We start from the raw sequence: 13,508 nt of genomic DNA, 5'->3' as shown, positions 1-13,508 counted from the left end.
CCGAAATCGACCGGTTTTCTTTTCGGGTTCATCGGGTCCAACCCGATTCTGACCCGAATTCCCGAAACCTCAACCCAAACCCATTAATTTCGTGTTAGGTTCGTGTCGTGTCGAAAATTGCCACCCCTAGTTGCGGTGATACATTTGCGCCGACAAATTTGAGCGACGATCCGGGCTTTGATCGAGCCGTACCGTTCCTGATTTGTCTCGCGCCTTCAGATCCTCCTTCACGCTTTGACAAGAAGCAAAATATTAAGCAATCGTTCCGACGGAGCTAAATTACTACAGGATAAAGAACGAATAGGAAATTTGGATTTCGAAACAAAAAAAAAAGGGGTGCAACACGAGGACTTCCCAGGGGGTCACCCATCCTAGTACTACTCTCGCCCAAGCACGCTTAACTTCGGAGTTCTGATGGGATCCGGTGCATTAATGCTGGTATGATCGCACCCGCCATGTTCCTTTCGCTTTATTCTTTTAAACTACCCCGTCCTGCGAAGCAGTGTGGCTTTTCTAGACCGAAATTCATTTTAAGCGTCAATTCAAGCATTTTCCTCTTATCCTTTTATTTATTTACTTTATATTTTTTTTTGTTATGGATTTGCACCCTGTTTTTTTCCCTCATCCCGCAACTCTAAATTATCATGAAATCAATCCTTCACGCTTGCAGTTAGGGGTGGCAATTCGGGTCCAAATCAGGTTGGCGGGTCGGGTTCGGGTCAACAGACCCGCCAGAAAATCTGTTGACCCGAACCCCGACCCGCCAACCCGTGACGGGTCAGGTATGCTGACCCGAACCCGAAAATTTCAGGTTTACGGGGTGGCGGGTCGACCCGAAATGACCCGAAACTTAATTTTAATTTATTAATTTATCACTGTAATTTCTAATAAAATCAATTTCTCACAAAACTAATTACATAATCAAGTAATAAAAATTCAAATAAATGATTCCAAATCAAATCTAAAATAAATTAAACACCGTAAAAGTGTTTTATCCCAAGCAAAATATAAAATAAATTAAAACAATACAAAAGTGAAAAATAATATAATATATTATTTGTCCAAGTATAATAATTTCAACTTCACACAAATTAAATAAATTCGTTTAGGATTAAGTAATTAATGCCTTTGAAAAAAAGAATAACTTAGTTTAGTTAGATAAAATTATTTTTATGTTTATTAAATTATTTTTAATTCGTAAACGGGTCATATCGGGTCATATCAGGTCACCACGGGTTGACCCGAAATCGACCGGTTTTCTTTTCGGGGTCATCGGGTCCAACCCGATTCTGACCCGAATTCCCGAAACCTCAACCCAAACCCATTAATTTCGTGTTAGGTTCGTGTCGTGTTTTCAGGTCGTGTCGAAAATTGCCACCCCTAGTTGCGGTGATACATTTGCGCCGACAAATTTGAGCGACGATCCGGGCTTTGATCGAGGCGTACCGTTCCTGATTTGTCTCGCGCCTTCAGATCCTCCTTCACGCTTCGACAAGAAGCAAAATATTAAGCAATCGTTCCGACGGAGCTAAATTACTACAGGATAAAGAACGAATAGGAAATTTGGATTTCGAAACAAAAAAGAGAGGGATGCAACACGAGGACATCCCAGGGGGTCACCCATCCTAGTACTACTCTCGCCCAAGCACGCTTAACTTCGGAGTTCTGATGGGATCCGGTGCATTAGTGCTGGTATGATCGCACCCGCCATGTTCCTTTCGCTTTATTCTTTTAAACTACACCGTCCTGCGAAGCAGTGTGGCTTTTCTAGACCGAAATTCATTTTAAGCGTCAATTCAAGCATTTTCCTCTTATCCTTTTATTTATTTACTTTATATTTTTTTTTGTTATTGATTTGCACCCTGTTTTTTTCCCTCATCCCGCAACTCTAAATTATCATGAAATCAATCCTTCACGCTTGCAGTTAGGGGTGGCAATTCGGGTCCAAATCAGGTTGGCGGGTCGGGTTCGGGTCAACAGACCCGCCAGAAAATCTGTTGACCCGAACCCCGACCCGCCAACCCGTGACGGGTCAGGTATGCTGACCCGAACCCGAAAATTTCAGGTTTACGGGGCGGCGGGTCGACCCGAAATGACCCGAAACTTAATTTTAATTTATTAATTTATCACTGTAATTTCTAATAAAATCAATTTCTCACAAAACTAATTACATAATCAAGTAATAAAAATTTAAATAAATGATTCCAAATCAAATCTAAAATAAATTAAACACCGTAAAAGTGTTTTATCCCAAGCAAAATATAAAATAAATTAAAACAATACAAAAGTGAAAAATAATATAATATATTATTTGTCCAAGTATAATAATTTCAACTTCACACAAATTAAATAAATTCGTTTAGGATTAAGTAATTAATGCCTTTGAAAAAAAGAATAACTTAGTTTAGTTAGATAAAATTATTTTTATGTTTATTAAATTATTTTTAATTCGTAAACGGGTCATATCGGGTCATATCAGGTCACCACGGGTTGGCCCGAAATCGACCGGTTTTCTTTTCGGGTTCATCGGGTCCAACCCGATTCTGACCCGAATTCCCGAAACCTCAACCCAAACCCATTAATTTCGTGTTAGGTTCGTGTCGTGTCGAAAATTGCCACCCCTAGTTGCGGTGATACATTTGCGCCGACAAATTTGAGCGACGATCCGGGCTTTGATCGAGCCGTACCGTTCCTGATTTGTCTCGCGCCTTCAGATCCTCCTTCACGCTTTGACAAGAAGCAAAATATTAAGCAATCGTTCCGACGGAGCTAAATTACTACAGGATAAAGAACGAATAGGAAATTTGGATTTCGAAACAAAAAAGAAAGGGGTGCAACACGAGGACTTCCCAGGGGGTCACCCATCCTAGTACTACTCTCGCCCAAGCACGCTTAACTTCGGAGTTCTGATGGGATCCGGTGCATTAATGCTGGTATGATCGCACCCGCCATGTTCCTTTCGCTTTATTCTTTTAAACTACCCCGTCCTGCGAAGCAGTGTGGCTTTTCTAGACCGAAATTCATTTTAAGCGTCAATTCAAGCATTTTCCTCTTATCCTTTTATTTATTTACTTTATATTTTTTTTTGTTATGGATTTGCACCCTGTTTTTTTCCCTCATCCCGCAACTCTAAATTATCATGAAATCAATCCTTCACGCTTGCAGTTAGGGGTGGCAATTCGGGTCCAAATCAGGTTGGCGGGTCGGGTTCGGGTCAACAGACCCGCCAGAAAATCTGTTGACCCGAACCCCGACCCGCCAACCCGTGACGGGTCAGGTATGCTGACCCGAACCCGAAAATTTCAGGTTTACGGGGCGGCGGGTCGACCCGAAATGACCCGAAACTTAATTTTAATTTATTAATTTATCACTGTAATTTCTAATAAAATCAATTTCTCACAAAACTAATTACATAATCAAGTAATAAAAATTTAAATAAATGATTCCAAATCAAATCTAAAATAAATTAAACACCGTAAAAGTGTTTTATCCCAAGCAAAATATAAAATAAATTAAAACAATACAAAAGTGAAAAATAATATAATATATTATTTGTCCAAGTATAATAATTTCAACTTCACACAAATTAAATAAATTCGTTTAGGATTAAGTAATTAATGCCTTTGAAAAAAAGAATAACTTAGTTTAGTTAGATAAAATTATTTTTATGTTTATTAAATTATTTTTAATTCGTAAACGGGTCATATCTGGTCACCACGGGTTGACCCGAAATCGACCGGTTTTCTTTTCGGGTTCATCGGGTCCAACCCGATTCTGACCCGAATTCCCGAAACCTCAACCCAAACCCATTAATTTCGTGTTAGGTTCGTGTCGTGTTTTCAGGTCGTGTCGAAAATTGCCACCCCTAGTTGCGGTGATACATTTGCGCCGACAAATTTGAGCGACGATCCGGGCTTTGATCGAGCCGTACCGTTCCTGATTTGTCTCGCGCCTTCAGATCCTCCTTCACGCTTCGACAAGAAGCAAAATATTAAGCAATCGTTCCGACGGAGCTAAATTACTACAGGATAAAGAACGAATAGGAAATTTGGATTTCGAAACAAAAAAGAGAGGGGTGCAACACGAGGGCTTCCCAGGGGGTCACCCATCCTAGTACTACTCTCGCCCAAGCACGCTTAACTTCGGAGTTCTGATGGGATCCGGTGCATTAGTGCTGGTATGATCGCACCCGCCATGTTCCTTTCGCGTTATTCTTTTAAACTACCCCGTCCTGCGAAGCAGTGTGGCTTTTCTAGACCGAAATTCATTTTAAGCGTCAATTCAAGCATTTTCCTCTTATCCTTTTATTTATTTACTTTATATTTTTTTTTGTTATTGATTTGCACCCTGTTTTTTTCCCTCATCCCGCAACTCTAAATTATCATGAAATCAATCCTTCACGCTTGCAGTTAGGGGTGGCAATTCGGGTCCAAATCAGGTTGGCGGGTCGGGTTCGGGTCAACAGACCCGCCAGAAAATCTGTTGACCCGAACCCCGACCCGCCAACCCGTGACGGGTCAGGTATGCTGACCCGAACCCGAAAATTTCAGGTTTACGGGGCGGCGGGTCGACCCGAAATGACCCGAAACTTAATTTTAATTTATTAATTTATCACTGTAATTTCTAATAAAATCAATTTCTCACAAAACTAATTACATAATCAAGTAATAAAAATTTAAATAAATGATTCCAAATCAAATCTAAAATAAATTAAACACCGTAAAAGTGTTTTATCCCAAGCAAAATATAAAATAAATTAAAACAATACAAAAGTGAAAAATAATATAATATATTATTTGTCCAAGTATAATAAATTCAACTTCACACAAATTAAATAAATTCGTTTAGGATTAAGTAATTAATGCCTTTGAAAAAAAGAATAACTTAGTTTAGTTAGATAAAATTATTTTTATGTTTATTAAATTATTTTTAATTCGTAAACGGGTCATATCGGGTCATATCAGGTCACCACGGGTTGACCCGAAATCGACCGGTTTTCTTTTCGGGTTCATCGGGTCCAACCCGATTCTGACCCGAATTCCCGAAACCTCAACCCAAACCCATTAATTTCGTGTTAGGTTCGTGTCGTGTTTTCAGGTCGTGTCGAAAATTGCCACCCCTAGTTGCGGTGATACATTTGCGCCGACAAATTTGAGCGACGATCCGGGCTTTGATCGAGCCGTACCGTTCCTGATTTGTCTCGCGCCTTCAGATCCTCCTTCACGCTTCGACAAGAAGCAAAATATTAAGCAATCGTTCCGACGGAGCTAAATTACTACAGGATAAAGAACGAATAGGAAATTTGGATTTCGAAACAAAAAAGAGAGGGGTGCAACACGAGGACTTCCCAGGGGGTCACCCATCCTAGTACTACTCTCGCCCAAGCACGCTTAACTTCGGAGTTCTGATGGGATCCGGTGCATTAGTGCTGGTATGATCGCACCCGCCATGTTCCTTTCGCTTTATTCTTTTAAACTACCCCGTCCTGCGAAGCAGTGTGGCTTTTCTAGACCGAAATTCATTTTAAGCGTCAATTCAAGCATTTTCCTCTTATCCTTTTATTTATTTACTTTATATTTTTTTTTGTTATTGATTTGCACCCTGTTTTTTTCCCTCATCCCGCAACTCTAAATTATCATGAAATCAATCCTTCACGCTTGCAGTTAGGGGTGGCAATTCGGGTCCAAATCAGGTTGGCGGGTCGGGTTCGGGTCAACAGACCCGCCAGAAAATCTGTTGACCCGAACCCCGACCCGCCAACCCGTGACGGGTCAGGTATGCTGACCCGAACCCGAAAATTTCAGGTTTACGGGGCGGCGGGTCGACCCGAAATGACCCGAAACTTAATTTTAATTTATTAATTTATCACTGTAATTTCTAATAAAATCAATTTCTCACAAAACTAATTACATAATCAAGTAATAAAAATTTAAATAAATGATTCCAAATCAAATCTAAAATAAATTAAACACCGTAAAAGTGTTTTATCCCAAGCAAAATATAAAATAAATTAAAACAATACAAAAGTGAAAAATAATATAATATATTATTTGTCCAAGTATAATAATTTCAACTTCACACAAATTAAATAAATTCGTTTAGGATTAAGTAATTAATGCCTTTGAAAAAAAGAATAACTTAGTTTAGTTAGATAAAATTATTTTTATGTTTATTAAATTATTTTTAATTCGTAAACGGGTCATATCAGGTCACCACGGGTTGACCCGAAATCGACCGGTTTTCTTTTCGGGTTCATTGGGTCCAACCCGAATTCCCGAAACCTCAACCCAAACCCATTAATTTCGTGTTAGGTTCGTGTCGTGTTTTCAGGTCGTGTCGAAAATTGCCACCCCTAGTTGCGGTGATACATTTGCGCCGACAAATTTGAGCGACGATCCGGGCTTTGATCGAGCCGTACCGTTCCTGATTTGTCTCGCGCCTTCAGATCCTCCTTCACGCTTCGACAAGAAGCAAAATATTAAGCAATCGTTCCGACGGAGCTAAATTACTACAGGATAAAGAACGAATAGGAAATTTGGATTTCGAAACAAAAAAGAGAGGGGTGCAACACGAGGACTTCCCAGGGGGTCACCCATCCTAGTACTACTCTCGCCCAAGCACGCTTAACTTCGGAGTTCTGATGGGATCCGGTGCATTAGTGCTGGTATGATCGCACCCGCCATGTTCCTTTCGCTTTATTCTTTTAAACTACCCCGTCCTGCGAAGCAGTGTGGCTTTTCTAGACCGAAATTCATTTTAAGCGTCAATTCAAGCATTTTCCTCTTATCCTTTTATTTATTTACTTTATATTTTTTTTGTTATTGATTTGCACCCTGTTTTTTTCCCTCATCCCGCAACTCTAAATTATCATGAAATCAATCCTTCACGCTTGCAGTTAGGGGTGGCAATTCGGGTCCAAATCAGGTTGGCGGGTCGGGTTCGGGTCAACAGACCCGCCAGAAAATCTGTTGACCCGAACCCCGACCCGCCAACCCGTGACGGGTCAGGTATGCTGACCCGAACCCGAAAATTTCAGGTTTACGGGGCGGCGGGTCGACCCGAAATGGTCCGAAACTTAATTTTAATTTATTAATTTATCACTGTAATTTCTAATAAAATCAATTTCTCACAAAACTAATTACATAATCAAGTAATAAAAATTTAAATAAATGATTCCAAATCAAATCTAAAATAAATTAAACACCGTAAAAGTGTTTTATCCCAAGCAAAATATAAAATAAATTAAAACAATACAAAAGTGAAAAATAATATAATATATTATTTGTCCAAGTATAATAATTTCAACTTCACACAAATTAAATAAATTCGTTTAGGATTAAGTAATTAATGCCTTTGAAAAAAAGAATAACTTAGTTTAGTTAGATAAAATTATTTTTATGTTTATTAAATTATTTTTAATTCGTAAACGGGTCATATCGGGTCATATCAGGTCACCACGGGTTGACCCGAAATCGACCGGTTTTCTTTTCGGGTTCATCGGGTCCAACCCGATTCTGACCCGAATTCCCGAAACCTCAACCCAAACCCATTAATTTCGTGTTAGGTTCGTGTCGTGTTTTCAGGTCGTGTCGAAAATTGCCACCCCTAGTTGCGGTGATACATTTGCGCCGACAAATTTGAGCGACGATCCGGGCTTTGATCGAGCCGTACCGTTCCTGATTTGTCTCGCGCCTTCAGATCCTCCTTCACGCTTCGACAAGAAGCAAAATATTAAGCAATCGTTCCGACGGAGCTAAATTACTACAGGATAAAGAACGAATGGGAAATTTGGATTTCGAAACAAAAAAGAGAGGGGTGCAACACGAGGACTTCCCAGGGGGTCACCCATCCTAGTACTACTCTCGCCCAAGCACGCTTAACTTCGGAGTTCTGATGGGATCCGGTGCATTAGTGCTGGTATGATCGCACCCGCCATGTTCCTTTCGCTTTATTCTTTTAAACTACCCCGTCCTGCGAAGCAGTGTGGCTTTTCTAGACCGAAATTCATTTTAAGCGTCAATTCAAGCATTTTCCTCTTATCCTTTTATTTATTTACTTTATATTTTTTTTTGTTATTGATTTGCACCCTGTTTTTTTCCCTCATCCCGCAACTCTAAATTATCATGAAATCAATCCTTCACGCTTGCAGTTAGGGGTGGCAATTCGGGTCCAAATCAGGTTGGCGGGTCGGGTTCGGGTCAACAGACCCGCCAGAAAATCTGTTGACCCGAACCCCGACCCGCCAACCCGTGACGGGTCAGGTATGCTGACCCGAACCCGAAAATTTCAGGTTTACGGGGCGGCGGGTCGACCCGAAATGACCCGAAACTTAATTTTAATTTATTAATTTATCACTGTAATTTCTGATAAAATCAATTTCTCACAAAACTAATTACATAATCAAGTAATAAAAATTTAAATAAATGATTCCAAATCAAATCTAAAATAAATTAAACACCGTAAAAGTGTTTTATCCCAAGCAAAATATAAAATAAATTAAAACAATACAAAAGTGAAAAATAATATAATATATTATTTGTCCAAGTATAATAATTTCAACTTCACACAAATTAAATAAATTCGTTTAGGATTAAGTAATTAATGCCTTTGAAAAAAAGAATAACTTAGTTTAGTTAGATAAAATTATTTTTATGTTTATTAAATTATTTTTAATTCGTAAACGGGTCATATCAGGTCACCACGGGTTGACCCGAAATCGACCGGTTTTCTTTTCGGGTTCATCGGGTCCAACCCGATTCTGACCCGAATTCCCGAAACCTCAACCCAAACCCATTAATTTCGTGTTAGGTTCGTGTCGTGTCGAAAATTGCCACCCCTAGTTGCGGTGATACATTTGCGCCGACAAATTTGAGCGACGATCCGGGCTTTGATCGAGCCGTACCGTTCCTGATTTGTCTCGCGCCTTCAGATCCTCCTTCACGCTTCGACAAGAAGCAAAATATTAAGCAATCGTTCCGACGGAGCTAAATTACTACAGGATAAAGAACGAATAGGAAATTTGGATTTCGAAACAAAAAAGAGAGGGGTGCAACACGACGACTTCCCAGGGGGTCACCCATCCTAGTACTACTCTCGCCCAAGCACGCTTAATTTCGGAGTTCTGATGGGATCCGGTGCATTAGTGCTGGTATGATCGCACCCGCCATGTTCCTTTCGCGTTATTCTTTTAAACTACCCCGTCCTGCGAAGCAGTGTGGCTTTTCTAGACCGAAATTCATTTTAAGCGTCAATTCAAGCATTTTCCTCTTATCCTTTTATTTATTTACTTTATATTTTTTTTTGTTATTGATTTGCACCCTGTTTTTTTCCCTCATCCCGCAACTCTAAATTATCATGAAATCAATCCTTCACGCTTGCAGTTAGGGGTGGCAATTCGGGTCCAAATCAGGTTGGCGGGTCGGGTTCGGGTCAACAGACCCGCCAGAAAATCTGTTGACCCGAACCCCGACCCGCCAACCCGTGACGGGTCAGGTATGCTGACCCGAACCCGAAAATTTCAGGTTTACGGGGCGGCGGGTCGACCCGAAATGACCCGAAACTTAATTTTAATTTATTAATTTATCACTGTAATTTCTAATAAAATCAATTTCTCACAAAACTAATTACATAATCAAGTAATAAAAATTTAAATAAATGATTCCAAATCAAATCTAAAATAAATTAAACACCGTAAAAGTGTTTTATCCCAAGCAAAATATAAAATAAATTAAAACAATACAAAAGTGAAAAATAATATAATATATTATTTGTCCAAGTATAATAATTTCAACTTCACACAAATTAAATAAATTCGTTTAGGATTAAGTAATTAATGCCTTTGAAAAAAAGAATAACTTAGTTTAGTTAGATAAAATTATTTTTATGTTTATTAAATTATTTTTAATTCGTAAACGGGTCATATCGGGTCATATCAGGTCACCACGGGTTGGCCCGAAATCGACCGGTTTTCTTTTCGGGTTCATCGGGTCCAACCCGATTCTGACCCGAATTCCCGAAACCTCAACCCAAACCCATTAATTTCGTGTTAGGTTCGTGTCGTGTCGAAAATTGCCACCCCTAGTTGCGGTGATACATTTGCGCCGACAAATTTGAGCGACGATCCGGGCTTTGATCGAGCCGTACCGTTCCTGATTTGTCTCGCGCCTTCAGATCCTCCTTCACGCTTCGACAAGAAGCAAAATATTAAGCAATCGTTCCGACGGAGCTAAATTACTACAGGATAAAGAACGAATAGGAAATTTGGATTTCGAAACAAAAAAGAGAGGGGTGCAACACGAGGACTTCCCAGGGGGTCACCCATCCTAGTACTACTCTCGCCCAAGCACGCTTAACTTCGGAGTTCTGATGGGATCCGGTGCATTAGTGCTGGTATGATCGCACCCGCCATGTTCCTTTCGCGTTATTCTTTTAAACTACCCCGTCCTGCGAAGCAGTGTGGCTTTTCTAGACCGAAATTCATTTTAAGCGTCAATTCAAGCATTTTCCTCTTATCCTTTTATTTAGTTACTTTATATTTTTTTTTGTTATTGATTTGCACCCTGTTTTTTTCCCTCATCCCGCAACTCTAAATTATCATGAAATCAATCCTTCACGCTTGCAGTTAGGGGTGGCAATTCGGGTCCAAATCAGGTTGGCGGGTCGGGTTCGGGTCAACAGACCCGCCAGAAAATCTGTTGACCCGAACCCCGACCCGCCAACCCGTGACGGGTCAGGTATGCTGACCCGAACCCGAAAATTTCAGGTTTACGGGGCGGCGGGTCGACCCGAAATGACCCGAAACTTAATTTTAATTTATTAATTTATCACTGTAATTTCTAATAAAATCAATTTCTCACAAAACTAATTACATAATCAAGTAATAAAAATTTAAATAAATGATTCCAAATCAAATCTAAAATAAATTAAACACCGTAAAAGTGTTTTATCCCAAGCAAAATATAAAATAAATTAAAACAATACAAAAGTGAAAAATAATATAATATATTATTTGTCCAAGTATAATAATTTCAACTTCACACAAATTAAATAAATTCGTTTAGGATTAAGTAATTAATGCCTTTGAAAAAAAGAATAACTTAGTTTAGTTAGATAAAATTATTTTTATGTTTATTAAATTATTTTTAATTCGTAAACGGGTCATATCGGGTCATATCAGGTCACCACGGGTTGGCCCGAAATCGACCGGTTTTCTTTTCGGGTTCATCGGGTCCAACCCGATTCTGACCCGAATTCCCGAAACCTCAACCCAAACCCATTAATTTCGTGTTAGGTTCGTGTCGTGTCGAAAATTGCCACCCCTAGTTGCGGTGATACATTTGCGCCGACAAATTTGAGCGACGATCCGGGCTTTGATCGAGCCGTACCGTTCCTGATTTGTCTCGCGCCTTCAGATCCTCCTTCACGCTTTGACAAGAAGCAAAATATTAAGCAATCGTTCCGACGGAGATAAATTACTACAGGATAAAGAACGAATAGGAAATTTGGATTTCGAAACAAAAAAGAAAGGGGTGCAACACGAGGACTTCCCAGGGGGTCACCCATCCTAGTACTACTCTCGCCCAAGCACGCTTAACTTCGGAGTTCTGATGGGATCCGGTGCATTAGTGCTGGTATGATCGCACCCGCCATGTTCCTTTCGCTTTATTCTTTTAAATTACCCCGTCCTGCGAAGCAGTGTGGCTTTTCTAGACCGAAATTCATTTTAAGCGTCAATTCAAGCATTTTCCTCTTATCCTTTTATTTATTTACTTTATATTTTTTTTTGTTATTGATTTGCACCCTGTTTTTTTCCCTCATCCCGCAACTCTAAATTATCATGAAATCAATCCTTCACGCTTGCAGTTAGGGGTGGCAATTCGGGTCCAAATCAGGTTGGCGGGTCGGGTTCGGGTCAACAGACCCGCCAGAAAATCTGTTGACCCGAACCCCGACCCGCCAACCCGTGACGGGTCAGGTATGCTGACCCGAACCCGAAAATTTCAGGTTTACGGGGCGGCGGGTCGACCCGAAATGACCCGAAACTTAATTTTAATTTATTAATTTATCACTGTAATTTCTGATAAAATCAATTTCTCACAAAACTAATTACATAATCAAGTAATAAAAATTTAAATAAATGATTCCAAATCAAATCTAAAATAAATTAAACACCGTAAAAGTGTTTTATCCCAAGCAAAATATAAAATAAATTAAAACAATACAAAAGTGAAAAATAATATAATATATTATTTGTCCAAGTATAATAATTTCAACTTCACACAAATTAAATAAATTCGTTTAGGATTAAGTAATTAATGCCTTTGAAAAAAAGAATAACTTAGTTTAGTTAGATAAAATTATTTTTATGTTTATTAAATTATTTTTAATTCGTAAACGGGTCATATCGGGTCATATCAGGTCACCACGGGTTGACCCGAAATCGACCGGTTTTCTTTTCGGGTTCATCGGGTCCAACCCGATTCTGACCCGAATTCCCGAAACCTCAACCCAAACCCATTAATTTCGTGTTAGGTTCGTGTCGTGTTTTCAGGTCGTGTCGAAAATTGCCACCCCTAGTTGCGGTGATACATTTGCGCCGACAAATTTGAGCGACGATCCGGGCTTTGATCGAGGCGTACCGTTCCTGATTTGTCTCGCGCCTTCAGATCCTCCTTCACGCTTCGACAAGAAGCAAAATATTAAGCAATCGTTCCGACGGAGCTAAATTACTACAGGATAAAGAACGAATAGGAAATTTGGATTTCGAAACAAAAAAGAGAGGGGTGCAACACGAGGACTTCCCAGGGGGTCACCCATCCTAGTACTACTCTCGCCCAAGCACGCTTAACTTCGGAGTTCTGATGGGATCCGGTGCATTAGTGCTGGTATGATCGCACCCGCCATGTTCCTTTCGCGTTATTCTTTTAAACTACCCCGTCCTGCGAAGCAGTGTGGCTTTTCTATACCGAAATTCATTTTAAGCGTCAATTCAAGCATTTTCCTCTTATCCTTTTATTTATTTACTTTATATTTTTTTTTGTTATTGATTTGCACCCTGTTTTTTTCCCTCATCCCGCAACTCTAAATTATCATGAAATCAATCCTTCACGCTTGCAGTTAGGGGTGGCAATTCGGGTCCAAATCAGGTTGGCGGGTCGGGTTCGGGTCAACAGACCCGCCAGAAAATCTGTTGACCCGAACCCCGACCCGCCAACCCGTGACGGGTCAGGTATGCTGACCCGAACCCGAAAATTTCAGGTTTACGGGGCGGCGGGTCGACCCGAAATGACCCGAAACTTAATTTTAATTTATTAATTTATCACTGTAATTTCTGATAAAATCAATTTCTCACAAAACTAATTACATAATCAAGTAATAAAAATTTAAATAAATGATTCCAAATCAAATCTAAAATAAATTAAACACCGTAAAAGTGTTTTATCCCAAGCAAAATATAAAATAAATTAAAACAATACAAAAGTGAAAAATAATATAATATATTATTTGTC

General features: G+C 39.6%; 11 non-coding genes across 11 annotated transcripts; all 11 read right to left on the bottom strand.

Annotated features, from left to right (window-relative positions):
• Window positions 1-333: 333 nt before the first annotated feature.
• Window positions 334-452, bottom strand: LOC140030254 (5S ribosomal RNA). Its single transcript, XR_011834169.1, has one exon. It is a non-coding gene; the product is annotated as a 5S ribosomal RNA (ribosomal RNA).
• A 1,135-nt stretch (window positions 453-1,587) lies between these two features.
• LOC140031509 (5S ribosomal RNA) lies at window positions 1,588-1,706 on the bottom strand. Its single transcript, XR_011835431.1, has one exon. It is a non-coding gene; the product is annotated as a 5S ribosomal RNA (ribosomal RNA).
• A 1,122-nt stretch (window positions 1,707-2,828) lies between these two features.
• On the bottom strand, window positions 2,829-2,947 carry LOC140030253 (5S ribosomal RNA). Its single transcript, XR_011834168.1, has one exon. It is a non-coding gene; the product is annotated as a 5S ribosomal RNA (ribosomal RNA).
• Window positions 2,948-4,072: 1,125 nt separating this feature from the next.
• On the bottom strand, window positions 4,073-4,191 carry LOC140029815 (5S ribosomal RNA). The gene has a single exon (XR_011833729.1). It is a non-coding gene; the product is annotated as a 5S ribosomal RNA (ribosomal RNA).
• A 1,135-nt stretch (window positions 4,192-5,326) lies between these two features.
• LOC140024115 (5S ribosomal RNA) lies at window positions 5,327-5,445 on the bottom strand. The gene has a single exon (XR_011828087.1). It is a non-coding gene; the product is annotated as a 5S ribosomal RNA (ribosomal RNA).
• A 1,114-nt stretch (window positions 5,446-6,559) lies between these two features.
• On the bottom strand, window positions 6,560-6,678 carry LOC140024103 (5S ribosomal RNA). Its single transcript, XR_011828075.1, has one exon. It is a non-coding gene; the product is annotated as a 5S ribosomal RNA (ribosomal RNA).
• A 1,134-nt stretch (window positions 6,679-7,812) lies between these two features.
• Window positions 7,813-7,931, bottom strand: LOC140024092 (5S ribosomal RNA). The gene has a single exon (XR_011828064.1). It is a non-coding gene; the product is annotated as a 5S ribosomal RNA (ribosomal RNA).
• Window positions 7,932-9,043: 1,112 nt separating this feature from the next.
• LOC140031684 (5S ribosomal RNA) lies at window positions 9,044-9,162 on the bottom strand. Its single transcript, XR_011835607.1, has one exon. It is a non-coding gene; the product is annotated as a 5S ribosomal RNA (ribosomal RNA).
• Window positions 9,163-10,284: 1,122 nt separating this feature from the next.
• LOC140024081 (5S ribosomal RNA) lies at window positions 10,285-10,403 on the bottom strand. Its single transcript, XR_011828053.1, has one exon. It is a non-coding gene; the product is annotated as a 5S ribosomal RNA (ribosomal RNA).
• Window positions 10,404-11,525: 1,122 nt separating this feature from the next.
• On the bottom strand, window positions 11,526-11,644 carry LOC140024070 (5S ribosomal RNA). Its single transcript, XR_011828042.1, has one exon. It is a non-coding gene; the product is annotated as a 5S ribosomal RNA (ribosomal RNA).
• Window positions 11,645-12,779: 1,135 nt separating this feature from the next.
• LOC140024059 (5S ribosomal RNA) lies at window positions 12,780-12,898 on the bottom strand. The gene has a single exon (XR_011828031.1). It is a non-coding gene; the product is annotated as a 5S ribosomal RNA (ribosomal RNA).
• Window positions 12,899-13,508: the final 610 nt, after the last annotated feature.

Source organism: Coffea arabica, chromosome 11e, assembly GCF_036785885.1.
Source record: "Coffea arabica cultivar ET-39 chromosome 11e, Coffea Arabica ET-39 HiFi, whole genome shotgun sequence".
Lineage (NCBI taxonomy): Eukaryota > Viridiplantae > Streptophyta > Magnoliopsida > Gentianales > Rubiaceae > Coffea > Coffea arabica.
This window is presented reverse-complemented; position numbering and strand designations above follow the sequence as displayed.